Raw genomic sequence first — 15,716 nt, 5'->3', positions numbered from 1 at the left:
CGTATATTCCCTCAATTTATACATATTTTCCATAGTTGTATCGATTTGCTTATGCCAGTTCAACCCATGCGATCATGACATAACGTCTCGTTCCTTGTTCTAAAATGTAAATGTAGTACAGCTGCCCACACCTAGAGCAAATGCACTGATCAGGAGGCATAGTATAGCACTGTACTCGATTGTATCCAGTCTCCTCTACCCCACATATTCCACATTTGCAGAGCATCTGGTGTGTTTTGCAGACTTGGCTCTCATGTGAATTCAGTATGACACTCGAAGTACTCTGTTTACCCAAAAATAGACATGACTTTGACTGGCTTGCTGTAGGCGGTAGCAGCGTAAGAGCGATGGCTCATGCTCCGGCGCTGGCTTCCGTCCAGCTGTGGCTCATGGCGGCGTCTGCACGAGTGTGCGTTGGAGCCTCTGATAGTTGTGGTTGATGATAGTTTGCACTTAGTGTTTGTGCAGTGCATTATTTTCGGTTGTTTAAGCGTTGTGAGCGTGTTTGCAGAGCCTTTTACATGCACTATTTTCAGAGAATTTACGAGTAATTTTCGTGTCTGCACATGAGTGTATTGCATTATTTTGGTGATTTACGAGTAGTTTACAGATCTGTATGCTGTGTACAGCATTATTTCGGTAATTTACGAGCTGTTTGCGTGTCTGTACATCAGTGTACTGCATTATTTCGACAGTTTACGAGTAGTTTGCAGGTATGTGAACTGTGTATTGTGACCCCAAGCACATCAAAAAATGGCTCTGAGCGTTATGGGACTTAACTTCTGAGGTCATCAGTCCCCTAGAACTTAGAACTACTTAAATCTAACTAACCTCAGGACATCACACACATCCATGCCCGAGGCAGGATTCGAGCCTGCGACCGTAGCGGTCGCGCGGTTCCAGACTGTAGCGCCTAGAACCGCTCGGCCACCCCAGCCGGCCCCAACCACATAAGATCGAGAGTTTTGTATCAGTGTAATAAATGAACTACGTGAAATCTGTCCCTAAATAAATTGTTCCAAAATAAATAAAGTACACTCATTCCTCTCCCCAGCAGCCCAGCACACACTGAGTCATTTTCCCACCATTTTCCCCTCCCAGATCGCCACTGGACAACAGCGCCCTCTGGTGGCAGTACTGTGTACTAAGTCAGTTGGACTCCAGACCTCATGGTGAACACACTGGATGGAGCTACTGCCTCAAACTGTTTAAATAAAGACCGCCTGCAAAATAAAGACTTACATCTATCCTAGAATGTTTGCAGGTATGTGAACTGTGTATTGTGACCCCTAGCACATCAAAAAATGGCTCTGAGCACCATGGGACTTAACTTCTGAGGTCATCTGTCCTGTCCAGCACAGGCAGAATTCTTTCCCCGCCAATTCCTCAATTCCTAGGAAGAAGTGGCGGTCAGATGACTTCGGTTAGTGGAGGTAGCCCACATGACCTATTTTCCCACCATTTTCTTAGGTTAGTGATGTGTTGCATTGTACTTTTGGAATTTGAACTTCCCGCCATTTTCTGGGAGAGGGATGGGGGAAGGGGAGTGGGGGGGGGGGGGTGTTAGGTTAGTGGAAGTAGCCCAATTGACCTGTTTTCCCGCCAAAGTCTTAACTTCCTTCCATGACGTCATTGAAACTTTGCCTTATCTATGGCCGCCATATTAGACCCGCCGTCTTGAATAAATTTGGTAACAATGGAGAGTGAGGTGGCGCCCCTGTTGTTCCACTACTGTAGAGTGTCGATTTGTTCGATTACACTATGTTCAGTTCTGACACAACCATTGTAAAGTGATCTACATCAGAATTGATCCCATGTAGACAACCGATGGCCTCCACTTGCGTAGGCCACATCTTTGATTTAGTATGCCATAAAAGGGCAATCTTCACGTTTCTGTTTCTGTTCCAGCAGCTGCATTATTGTAGTCGCTCAGTGTAGGTGGTGAGGCAGTAGTGCAACGTTACTGGCCGAAAACGCTGCAAGCACGCCAGTAACATGTGCCATTACCCAGCACAAAGAAGAAATTAAAAAAAGAGGTAATTTTTATGCCATTTTGATTTCAAAGATAAGTCATTGCTTGAATGCTTTCACTCGAAATTGAGATCGCCGCACTTTCAGTGTAAACAGTAGCGAACTCAAACATCCCTTCTTGGTGGTACCCAAGTTGTATATTTCACTTATTTATTCCAAGCCGAATGACTCAGGACACATCAAGTGTCATTAGGTTTTAGAAACCTATCCTTCAGGTTAAAAGTGAATAACGAGGACCCGTGTAAGCGATTCTTTGACTTGAAAGAAGAGAAGTGCAAATTACTGCGTCTGCTAACTTGACCCTAAACGTTGAAGTAGAACCTCACTTCACAGTACCGACATTCAGTGGAAATCATATAACAGGAAGTCAAATAAAAAAACGCTGAAAGTAGTTCATTAACAATGAGTGAAAAGAGTGAGCTGAAGGAACTGTTACGAGTGTTTATTAACGCATTATGCAATTATAAACCTGGTATGATTTGAGGATAAAAATTTTGATACGAGTAATGGGCCCAAAACCATTTTTCAAATGACATTATCCTATACGTTGAGGGGTAACTGAACCGACTGGCTAGCCACATCTCATCCCTCAATAAAGATAAGAAGGATGTAGATGTTAATGAGAGACAGTATGTAAGAAACACAAATAGAATCATGTAGAGGCAGTACTAACAGTATTTGCATGGTCTTTACTTACTGGCCTTCTGAATCTGAAGGTGTAAAAAGAGACCCCTCTCACCCCCCTACCCCCCTCGTGGCGTCTTTCAGAGGAAGGATGTGGGACACAGTGACGAGAAAGCAGCCGAACGATTTTTCTGGGGGCGGTTGAACTGGCAACAGACACGAGACCACCCGACATAGGCAATGTGGCCAAATGGAGCCATGTTGGTAACAGTACGAATACCTGCTTTTTTCCACCAGCACTGCCCACACACAATACAGGCATTTGCAGAAAAATCCCGGCAGTGGCGTGAAAGAATTTAGAGAAACATTCTTCCTCCGTAAAGGTATATCAACTATGAGGGGTGATAACGTCTTAGACAGCTGATCAAAGTACACTACGAGCAGGCACAGTATAACAGAGTGAGTAACTTTCCCAAGCAGTGCTAAAAGAATCTAACCTATTTTTTTTTCCTTTTGTATTCCCACAGGGCAAAATCGTGTCGGCGGGAAGAGAACATTTTTCATCGTTGTATGGGCAGTGATATAGGTCTTACGTCCCACTTTTTGAGTGGAAAAACATGTTAAAGGAGTGGGTTGGATGAGGTGTTAATATAGAGCTGAAGGAGGGAGGCAGAGAGATCTTATGAAGTTTATACCATTGGCAGATAATGGCAACAAAGCGAGAGATTCGACAGAAGTTGGAAGAGGTACGAAAAAGCTGGGAACAGCACATTCCACGGATGCAGAAGACAGCAGTTGGGACTTAGAGTGTAGGGATTCAGGAGAGCTAGGATCAGTGTGGCCTGTGGACATGGAGATGAACAGTACGAGTATTATTCAGATGGAGATAATGAGTAGGTGAGATTAACACTCAGGCTGAAAGAGCGGGGGTCAGTTGAACTCACACCTGATGGCAGTGATGAAGAGCAATCAAGAGATCTATGACATGACGGCAGACGATGCAGCTCACAGTAAGAACACACTGTGGCAGCATCATGCATGCAATACATAGACGCAACGATCCGCTCGTTCAGTGCGAAGCAGTGGCCTCTGTAAAGGTCATTCTGTCTCAACGGTGACATTATCTTCATTCCTCATCAATTCAACGCCTTTCAATCACTGCTTATCTGCCACATGACTTCACGTGCTTCTGAATGATATGCCGCAGCATATCCTACTAAGTACGCTCACTCAGCACCAAACCTTGCCAGCATGTAATGATGAGAATTTATGTGAACGTTCGTCTGGTAATTGATAAGTGATTGTGAACCAACACTTTAACCTTTGCAGACTATAACGTTATTACTGGAATGAATTCTAGATAGTGTAATTGATGACCTTGATTTCAAAGCTATTAAATACTCTGTTATAGTGAAGTGTTAGAGGAAGAGTTAAAGAGCCAATACTTGGTATACGTTGCTTAAACCCTTCACACAAGATCGCATTATCCAAAAATCCATCGTGCAAGTTTACTAATTAGCATTGTACCCTGAAGAGAGATCTGTTATGGGGTCAGACCCATCAGTTTCGACTGTCACGACTTGTCTAAGGTAAAAGCTACTCCATCAATGGGCCCTAAAAGAATCGCCTATAGTGGAAATCAGCAGGGTGATCAGTAAAAGTATCACTGAATGATCATTAAGTACCTGTAATAAACAGTTTTGTTAGAGTGAAAAACCAGCAGTCATGTGCGTCTAGTTCTCAGTGCAAGTGCACTGCATCATATTACACTCTGTCAGCCCAAAGAGTTTCAAGACTCAATTGGTAGAACATTGAGAGACGTTACGATGATGGTTTCAAGGCTTCAGATGTTCTGCATAGTTTCTTCCAACTTGAGTTCAGTGCAAAGAACCATCATATAACCTTGTGAAACTATCACAAAAGTCATTCTTTCGGATGTTATTCAACTCTTACACGACACTGACTTGAATATCAGTTATGTCATCAAAGCATTAACCCTTCATGCGAATTTCTGCACTGTGTCGTTTTGCAGTAGATTTGTATTAACAACATTAAGTCATGTCAACCATGCTGATTTTTTCAGAAAAGAATTGTCCACGTTTTGAATTTCAATCAAGTTGAGGCAGCAGTCAATGTGTCATTCCTTTTGTTTGTAAGCCAAGGTATGTGGGACAAACTTAGCACACTCTTTTCTTTTCCTCAAAACATTCTGGACAGTGCCTTGAATACTTGCTTTAGAGATGTTTCTCCAATGCGATTAGTGACACAACAGTGTTTTGACCACACATCCACTACTTAACATTGCCTGCTTACATCTGCCTGGTGAAATGCGTATCTGTTGTTTACAGTTGTTAGCTCAAGCTGCTACCATAGTTACTGTGCTGACCTCGCTTAGACGCCAGGAATATAGTCGTTCTTCCTTACAGCACAGCTCGAAGGTAGTTTAAAATGTTGAAAGAGGGGAGACAATCAATTACAAACGTAGGTGGACCCGGTGCTCCAGTTACTGCTCTTACGGAAGAAAACATCAAGACTGCTGCTGTCATTGTGAGAGAAGATCGACGAATTACCGTAAGATCACTTTCTGAAATACCGAACATTTCATTGGGTGCCACCCACACGTTGGTGATAGAAAAATTACATATGACACGTGTTTGTGCGCCATGGTTTCCAAGACTACTGATTCCCGAACAAAAGGACATCCGCGTGCAGGTCTGCATGCAGCTAAAGTTGATTTTAGAGGAAGATCCGGAGTTTCTTTCAAATGTAATCACTGCTGATGAAACTTGGCTACATCATTTTGATCCTGCGAGCAAACAGCAAAGCTCAGTGCGGAAATCTCCTTCATTGCCAACACCCGAAAAAGCAAAAGTGGTTGCTTCCGCTGGGAAAGTTATGGTCATCTCATTGTTTGATATTCACGGAAAGGTTTATCAGCATGTTGTACCTGCACACACGTCAGTAACTCAACAATACTACAGGGATGTCCTGAAAACATTGCAAGTCCAAATCGGGCGCAAAAGGCCACATTTCCGTGAAGGAGGCTCCATGCTGCGCCACGATAATGCGCGGCCGCATATTGGCAATGTTGTTGCTGAATATCTTGCAAAAATCCCTATAGTCCGGATTTAGCCCCATGTGATTTTTTTCTATTTCCTAACATGAAGAAACGCCCTCGTGCGAGGCATTACCTATCATCAGAAGCAGTGGTGGAGGCTGCGGAGGCGATGATGAAGGACCTCTCAAAAATGGTCTCCAGCGTGTATTTGAAGACTGGCAGAAACGCTGGAACAAGTGCATCGTTTTCATGGGAGACTACTTTGAGAAGGACCATCAAAATTATGAGGGTTAGTAAAGGTATGTTGTCAAAAAAAATAATGATCTTTCTTTATTGAACAGCCCACGTATAAAGAAACGTAGTTATCACAAATTTCGGAAAGTTCCTGAGCGATTTTCTTCAAATTTTTAAATGGCACTCCTACTAATACCTGGATGGATATAGGCAGATAGGCTACATATTTTTCTAATATATGTAATACACACATATATATGTAACGTATACAGGGGGGGAGCACATCTCGAAAAGTTCTTGACCTATTTGCTTCCAGTTTATACATGATATGCTAATGAACATTCGGACAGATATATATATAACCGATATATAAGAAACGTCGTAACTAAAACTCTCGAAAACATCTTGACGGATTTGCTTCGAATTTTTACACGACACTCAACTAAACGCTCATACGGAAATGGACGTAGAGAGGGCGGAGGAAGAGACGGACAGAGAGAGAGAGGGGAGGATGGGAAGACGGGTAGAGAAGGGGGAAGGAGGAATTCAGAATGTATACGCAATTCCCACACATATTAAGCAGTCGTAAGGTACTGCCAGGCTCGCTAATGAAATACAAAAAATAATAAATCTAATATTAATATTTGAAAGGCAACTATCAGTACACAGAACATAAATACCAACAGGATCAACAACAACAATTTATGAAGTAATAGTAATTAAGTTTACAAACGGTGGTTTGTTCTGCAATATTTTTTCTTCGTCACCTTAGATCAAAAAAATGTTATCACAGAAAATGGTGTGGGTTCCTGTATTCATGTCCTAGTTCATGAACCACGGGCAACGTATGAGTGGCCAAGTAAGTGGTCCCGACAGTCGGGATACCAATTACTTTGGAATAAGGCTGGGCATCTCGGACATATTCTGAGTCGTGGTCACCTTTGTGCTCATACGGCAAAGACTAAGTCCCTCAGCCGTTAGGGGTAAAACCCAATGGGACTCGGAGCAAGTAAGGCTAGCAACCTGCTTCCCTGGTACTTTAAATATGATGCTGGCAACAATCAGAGCAAAATGCCTCGGACCTTTGGAGGTGACGGAGTCCCACCTCTAACTGACAAACCAGGGACTCCTAAGATACGACTTGGCAAACAAATGGTAATGAGATGGGGAGCTATTAATATCAATGGGGGCTACTCTGGGAAGAAGGTAGAGCTGGCAGAGGCTGCAAGTAAGATGGGGCTGGACGTTTTAGCTGTTAGTGACATTCGGGTAAGGGGCGAGAAAGAAGAGGAAGTGGGAGAATACAAGGTCTACCTGTCAGGAGTCAAAGCAGGAATAGCACAATGGGGTGTAGGGCTTTACATCAGGAAAGAAATGGAACCCAGCGTAGTTGCAATAAGGTATGTAAACGAACGACTGATGTGGATAGATTTGACAGTGTCTAGCAAGAAAATTAGGATTGTGTCAGTATATTCGCATTGTGAAGGGACAGATCAACATAAGATGGATAGTTTTTATGAGGCACTCAGTGATGCAGTTGTTAGAGTAAAGGACAAGGACAGTGTTCTGCTCATGGGTGATTTTAACGGCAGGATTGGAAATCGAACAGAAGGGTATGAAAAGGTTATGGGTAAATTTGGAGAGGATATGGAGGCCAACAGGAACGGAAACAACTCTTGGATTTCTGTGCCAGTATGGGCTTAGTAATCACAAACTCCTTTTTTAAACATAAGAACATTCACCGGTATACTTGGGAAGGCAGGGGAACCAGATCTGTCATTGACTATATAATAACAGATCAGGAATTCAGGAAGGCTGTGAGGGACACACGTGTATTCAGGGGATTCTTTGATGACACTGATCATTATTTAATCTGCAGTGAAATTGGGATTGTGAGGCTGAAAGTGCAGGAGGTCAGGTCCATATGTAGGAGGATAAGAGTGGAGAAACTTCAGGATAAGGAAATCAGGCACAAGTACATAACAGCGATCTCAGAAAGGTACCAGTTAGTTGAATGTAGCCAATTACAGTCATTGGAAAAGGAATGGACAAGGTACAGGGACACAGTACTAGAAGTGGCTAAAGAATGTCTTGGAACAGTAGTGTGTAAAAGTAGGAAGAAGCAAACAACTTGGTGGAATGATACAGTCAAGGCAGCCTGTAAAAGGAAAAAGAAGGCGTATCAAAAATGGCTACATACCAGAACCCAGGTAGACAGAGAAAGTTATGTTGAAGAAAGAAACAAAGCTAAACAGATAATTGCAGCATCCAAGAAGAAATCGTGGGAAAACTTTGGAAACAGGTTGGAGACTATGGGTCAAGCTGCTGGAAAACCATTCTGGAGTGTAATTAGCAGTCTTCGAAAGGGATGTAAGAAGGAAATGACAAGTATTTTGGACAGGTCAGGAAAACTGCTGATGAATCCTGTGGATGCCTAGGGAAGATGGAGGGAATATTTTGAAGAGTTGCTCAATGTAGGTGAAAATGCGATCAGTAATGTTTCAGATTTCGAGGTAGAATGGGATAGGAATGATGATGGAAATAGGATCACATTTGAGGAAGTGGAAAAAATGGTCAATAGATTGCAGTGCAATAAAGCGGCTGGGGTGGATGAAATTAAGTCGGAACTCATCAAATACAGTGGAATGTCAGGTCTTAAATGGCTACACAGGATAATTGAAATGGCCTGGGAGTCGGGACAGGTTCCATCAGACTGGACAAAAGCAGTAATCACACCAATCTTTAAACATGGAAACAGAAAAGATTGTAACAACTACAGAGGTATCTCTTTAATCAGCGTTGTGGGTAAAATCTTCTCAGGTATTGTTGAAAGGAAAGTGCGAGTATTAGTTGAGGACCAATTGGATGAAAATCAGTGTGGGTTTAGGCCTCTTAGAGGTTGTCAAGACCAGATCTTTAGCTTACGGCAAATAATGGAGAAGTGTTATGAGTGGAACAGGGAATTGTATCTATGCTTTATAGATCTAGAAAAGGCATATGACCGGGTTCCTAGGAGGAAGTTATTGTCTGTTCTACAAGATTATGGAATACGAGGCAAACTTTTGCAAGCAATTAAATGTCTTTACATGGATAGTCAGGCAGCAGTTAGAGTTGACGGTAAATTGAGTTCATGGTTCAGAATAGTTTCAGGGGTAAGACAAGGCTGCAACCTGTCTCCACTGTTGTTCATATTATTCATGGATCATATGTTGAAAACAATAGACTGGCTGGGTGAGATTAAGATATGTGAACACAAAATAAGTAGTCTTGCATATGCGGATGACTTAGTTGTGATGGCAGATTCGATTGAAAGTTTGCAAAGTAATATTTCAGAGCTAGATCAGAAATGTAAGGACTATGGTATGAAGATTAGCATCTCCAAAACGAAAGTAATGTCAGTGGGAAAGAAATATAAACGGATTGAGTGCCAAATAGGAGGAACAAAGTTAGAACAGGTGGACGGCTTCAAGTACTTAGGATGCATATTCTCACAGGATGGCAACATAGTGAAAGAACTGCAAGCGAGGTGTAGCAAAGCTAATGTAGTGAGCGCTCAGCTACGATCTACTCTCTTCTGCAAGAAGGAAGTCAGTACCAAGACTAAGCTATCTGTGCACCGTTCAATCTTTCGACCAACTTTGTTGTTTGGGAGCGAAAGCTGGGTGGATTCAGGTTACCTTATCAACAAGGTTGAGGTTATGGATATGAAAGTAGCTAGGATGATTGCAGGTACTAGTAGATGGGAACAATGGCAGGAGGGTGTCCACAATGAGGAAATCAAAGAAAAACTGGGAATGAACTCTATAGATGTAGCAGTCAGGGCGAACAGGCTTAGATGGTGGGGTCATGTTACACGCATGGGAGAAGCAAGGTTACCCAAGAGACTCATGGATTCAGCAGTAGAGGGTAGGAGGAGTCGGGGCAGACCGAGGAGAAGGTACCTGAATTCGGTTAAGAATGATTTTGAAGTAATAGGTTTAACATCAGAAGAGGCATCAATGTTAGCACTGAATAGGGGATCATGGAGGAACTGTATAAGGGGGGCTATGCTCCAGACTGAACGCTGAAAGGCATAATCAGTCTTAAATGATGATGATGATGATGATGATGATGATGATGATGAGAAAATTAGAAGAAATTTCCAACTCCATATATTACGTGAGAGCACTGTAAAAAGGTATTATTTACTTACTCCACGGTGTTGTGGCATTAGCCACAAGCTGGACTTCACCACCATCTGAAGGGCATGCAGGCCACCAGTGAAATACAGCAGCCTGCAGCTGGGTTTGAAATACAACAGTCTGCAGCTGGGTGCTACAATAACTCTGGCACTGTATTCTGCAGCACGTTGGTTTACTGCAGCAGTTGGCTGGCACAGTGCTGCACTTCTACAGCCATCTCTGTAACGTCACAACACACCTGTTCCCAGAGGCCCCCGCTCAGCCATTAGCAGCACTTGTTCTCGAACTTCCATCATCTTCCAGTGCTGTGACTATTTCCTCACCAGTCGTCAGTCTGACGCGTGGCCAAGCTGTGAGAACCTCATCGAGCCGCATCATCAGCTGGGTGAAGCTAATGGTCTATGAGTCATCGGCGAGACCTGATGGTTGTGGGTCTCAAACTGGTGCCAACGACTGGAAGCCTCTCCCTCAGACTTATCGTCTGACACTACAGCTTATTCCAAGTGTTCTGCGCTCAATGCATGGGGCCTGCATGGCCCCGCCTGCTGCTTGGACCTCGTATTGTGTTCACCACTCAGCAGTCTCACAACGCTGTTGCAAGGGAAACACCTGTGTACCGTCGGCAAAGCCTCACGCAACTGCCACTTCACTGGTCACATCCGTTGCACGTACCTGAACACAGAAATCGGCCCCTGAGAGGTAAGCCACGAATAATAAAGAATGTTATCATAGAGTCAGCATTCGTGACACCACACTCGGTGTGGCACTGGAAGAGCACCAGCCACAGATCCTGCGTAAACTATTCCAGGGTGAAGTGTCTGTCCTAGCTCCTATTGGTGTCGTTGTATATTTCTCCACTATTACAACAGTGTAAAATTGGGTATCATTGGCAACTACTTCTGCCATATGCTTCACAGTGGTTTGCAGAGAACAGATCCAGATGTAAAACATTAGGGTTGCTTCGTTGAGTCCTCCAGCACACTGTATTCTCAGGCTTGTGACTCTAAGCTTAATGTTATTTGTGTTACTTGGCCTACACTACAATTACGAAAACAGAAAATGACTGGAGAAGAACCCACGAGAAATAGTTTCAATTTAACAAATTGTAAGAGTTTCTAGGAGCCCTACATTCTAGTAGCGACTACAGCAATCTGTACCTTGTTTTCAAAATCCTTCAATACTTCCGTTTAACCTATGTGAGTTTTTGGAACAGGTATACACTTCAAGTGGGGAAACAGATTAGACAGTACCCAATGCTGACCAAACTGGCTCATGAACTCTGTAGGCCTTTGGAGTTCGTGACAGCAACAACCCACTTGCAAAGAGGGCAGAGACGCTCTTTCAAGAACACCAATCTGATTTCTTGACATGATCTGGAATGTGTCACTTGGTTTATAATTGTAGCATTCTTTGTCAGTGAGAGACATGGAAATATGGTTGTTATTTGCACCACTCTCTTTGACATTAGTTTTGTTTTATCTATATGTGTATCTCTCTCTTCTCTCTATCTCGCTTTCTCTCTCTCTCTCTCTCTCTCTCTCTGACACACACACACACACACACACACACACACACCACACGCACATACACACACTCTCTTTCTTTCTCTCTCTCTCTTTGTCCCATTCTCTCTGTCCATCTGTCTGTTGCTCTATCTCTCCTTCTCTCTCTCTCCCCATCTCACACAACACACAGACACACACACACACACACACACACACACACACACACACACACATACATACATACATACATGCATACAGACACACACATGACAGCATTATTTATTCATAAATTCTTCTGCAGAGTAAGAGAGTTGTCATTAGCATAATGTGGTGTTGTTTTCGCCATCATTGGGACTACAGTCCTGCTAAGTGTTGTTGCCATGTTGTGTTCGATAGCAAGGCAAAGTATTAACGCAATGGAATTGATTTTCTTAAGTTCGTTATCAGATGCAAACATAATTAGTTAATGGGACGACAAATTGATTGGCGACTCCACGCCCTACTTCCTGAACCGCTCTAGCAACGAAATTAATACACTAAGTGACGACAGTGCAAAGAGTTGAGTCCAGCAACTACGTAACTGAATTACATGGACAGATGGAACAGAGTGTAAATAGAACAAAGAGGTTCGTAGAACTATTTTTAATCATTTCCTATTTGATACTGTACTGCTGTGATGTGGAGTTATTCATATCCTTTTTCGTCGGTCAGTTGGACATTGGTATAACACCTACATCCAGATTCATACTGCACTAGTACGGTACTATATGTTGAGGAAAAGATATCGCGCAGTCCATCAGTAAAATACTCCACGTCTCATCCCGATTCATGGATGGTACGTCAAAAGAAGTTTGTCAGTATGTAATGGCTTTATGTCAAAACTTTCAGCGTCAAATTGATTTTAGTTCTATCAATTACGGTACTACTAACTATCTTTCTTTTGAGTTAATATGAAAAATCTATAAGCCTCGTCCGCAAATTGTTTCATAAAGTTCCTACTGCTGAGGTACGACATAAAAGAACCTAAATGGTAAAATCAGAGAAGATCTACGATTGTGGTAGTATGGAATCTTATGTGAATTGAATGTGGAGAGGGTGGGGGGAAGGAAAGGAAGGGTAAGGAACTGGTTATATCAGTTGCATCGTAACTTTATCGGGAGTCAGCGGCGACGAGTGAAAATGTGTTCCTGATCAGGACTCAAACCCAGGATATCTGGGGTTCTAAGCAGTTGCGTTAGCCACTCCGCCATCCAGGCACAGTGTTTATCACAAAGGTATGGAGTATCTTGGCATGCTTCCCGGCTGACTCAATTCCCACCTACCGCTTCCATGTCCTCCATGCTGGCTAACTTCAGATTCCCATGGAGTCGAAAAATATTGTGCACCCGCACTGTAGATTGTGGATTCATTGGCCGTCTAAGTGAAGCAGATGCTTGGGTATGTTGATTCTGCATGATGCCTGTTCTGTCTGACATGTCTGAAAGAACAGGCATCATGCAGAATCCATAACTCTGATATGTATTATATAAACTGAAAGTGGAAGAGGAGAAAGGAAAGGAAAGGGAAGAAACTGACGATGTCAGCTGCATCGGAACTTTACACGAAATCAGTGGTGACGAATGGAAATTTGTGGTGGACCAGACCCGGGATCTCCCTGTTTACTAGTTAGTTGCGTTAACCACTGCGCCAGTTCGGCACGGTGTTTATCGCAAATGCACGGACTACCCCTGCGCGCTCCTCAGCCAGCTCACACTCCCACCTAGCGCCACCTGTCCACAGTCCCTGTCCATATCCTGCATGCTCGCTGATTTTGGATTCCTGCTGAGGGTCGAACGATACTGTGCATCCACATTGAAGGTTTGTATTCGTTGCCCACCGAGGCGAATCAGTTACATCAGTGCGTGGGGTCGGTACTTTCGGACATGTCCGAAAGAACAGACGCCACACATTCATATAAGTGTGAAATCTGTTGTCCCATTGGAAAGGTAGCAGCTGTAGTTAACCAGGTGCAGTACATCAGCTCGTCGGTATGATAGGATGTCACGTACTGTGACGGTTTGTTTGCGTCCCAGCCCACCAAACCCAGCATTGATGGCAGGCAGTCTGTCCGCCTCTGGACAAACTTTGTTTGCGGGCATCACGGGGCAGCTCCTGCAGTTCCATTGCCCATACAATGTCGGCAACCTAGTTGTAGCTCGCTAGGGCCCAAAACTTACGCATCGTACCAGAGCAGACGATCTTGTGGTCAATAACGCCTTGCAGAGTAGACTTCTCCTTAATTCATTTGTTGTCAGCACTTGAAAACGTGAAGAGTAAATATTGCGCGGTTACCCCCTACTACAATTTTAATGTGCCAGACATGCAGGAAAAGCTTGTTCCTTCATTGGATCGTTCTAATTTTCTTTAATTATGATACTGTGCCACCATGTGCCTCTCGAACCATATACTGAGGTTAAAGGTGCAATTGGTGCAAGGCAATTGATATAAACCCCAGACTTTTAAAGGAAACAATATGCGTAACGGATAACTATCGTTGCACACCAAAGCAACGCATACGTAGGGGGGGGGGGGGGGGGGGGGGAGGAGTAACCGCATGCTAAAAGCGTGCCTCAGCTAGGGATATAGCTTACGTCTGAATCTGATAAGAATAACACCTATGACAATTAGTATCATTGAACATATTTTATGGGGGCACTAACTATCTTTCATTTCTTACTGTTGGTTATTGAATAAATATGGTTAGGAAGGGGGTATCATTTTCGGTTACAACTTCATAATTTAGACTTCCATAGATTTGACATTTATTTTTTAAACAAAACTCTCGTTCATTTGATTCTACACACATTTGACTGTACACACAAATATAAATGAACTATGCAAATGGTCTCTTATGTCATACTACTGTGGGCCACACTATGCGGAGTTTCGTGGGATGAACATTCTGCTCTTTTTCTAACCAACCCAAATATCTCACACAAAATGTAGATTCCTCCCATTTATATGGCCTGTTTCCCAAGACAGACGAAACTGGATGATAAACGCATGTTCAGACCACTAAAGTATCGTTACTTGTTGTGAAAATCCTGTACAACAATGAGACATAGGCTATATTTCCTCTAACTACTCTCTCGCCAGATAAAAAGAATCGGTTGTTATCAGCTTAATATCTGTTATGTCTTGCATCATAGAACTACAATATTAGACTTATTTTTGGCTCATGACAGAGTGCTAAGTGCATGCCTACCACTGTCACAGGATACCTCCTCACTTCTAACTCTCTTAAAATAGCCAGATGCCTTGTCACCTACGACGTCCCGGAAGGTAGCAGCACAGAGGAGTTGTAAATATCAGGTTAATATTACGTACGATAATGTAGCTGATTTTATTGCGGTGGTCGTCTCTCCCTATGCAGATGTGAGACCGAAATTCCATTAAAATACCTAGCTGCAACAAAAAACGCCTGATTACTGCGCCATGTAGCCAATCACATCCCTAGTACTCTCGCCCTCGCTCCCAACCACCTCGTGGCACCTCGTGAGTATCCAGCTGATTGACTAATTAATTAAACTGATCATGAGAGTCCCTTTGCATGATGAGTAATTTTTTTCTGCACTCGGATTGCGTTAGCCAGGTAACCTTTATAGACACCTCTGTGACGTCTCTGGGGGCTTCAGACCATGTAGTCACTTCCTCCGATACCAAAATGGGTGGTAACTGTCATCAAATAGCTGAAGATATCCAGCACTAATTGGTTTCTCCCTTTCAGTTGCCTTGTCATACCAGTGGAAGAAAGTCAGTTAGAATTCTGATATACTGCTCCAGAACTAATCCTGCTGAGATCTGTCAGTCTATGGGGGCAGCAGGATGCTTCACCCTCCTCTCCACTGCCACGATGCCCCCGTCCCCATGCCTAATGCTGCCACCGGGTAGCGTGCGAACAGCCATCATTGCCATTGGGTCGCAAACCTCCACTTTGCACACATGTCGGGGCTGTACCACCCGCTGCCAACAAGACACTGCTCACCATGACAGACTCGCAAAAGTTGTTCTGTCCTTCTCAGAAGGGCTGGGATCTTAAATGTC

At 43.4% G+C, this 15,716-nt stretch overlaps 1 pseudogene; it reads left to right on the top strand.

Moving 5' to 3' along the window:
* The first annotated feature begins 14,752 nt into the window (after positions 1 to 14,752).
* On the top strand, positions 14,753 to 14,912 carry LOC126189808 (U2 spliceosomal RNA; annotated as a pseudogene).
* The last annotated feature ends 804 nt before the right edge of the window (positions 14,913 to 15,716 follow it).

The sequence above is a fragment of the Schistocerca cancellata genome, chromosome 5 (genome assembly GCF_023864275.1).
Source record: "Schistocerca cancellata isolate TAMUIC-IGC-003103 chromosome 5, iqSchCanc2.1, whole genome shotgun sequence".
Classification (NCBI taxonomy): domain Eukaryota; kingdom Metazoa; phylum Arthropoda; class Insecta; order Orthoptera; family Acrididae; genus Schistocerca; species Schistocerca cancellata.
The sequence above is the reverse complement of the archived record's forward strand: the minus strand, read 5'-3'. Positions and strand labels throughout refer to the sequence as shown.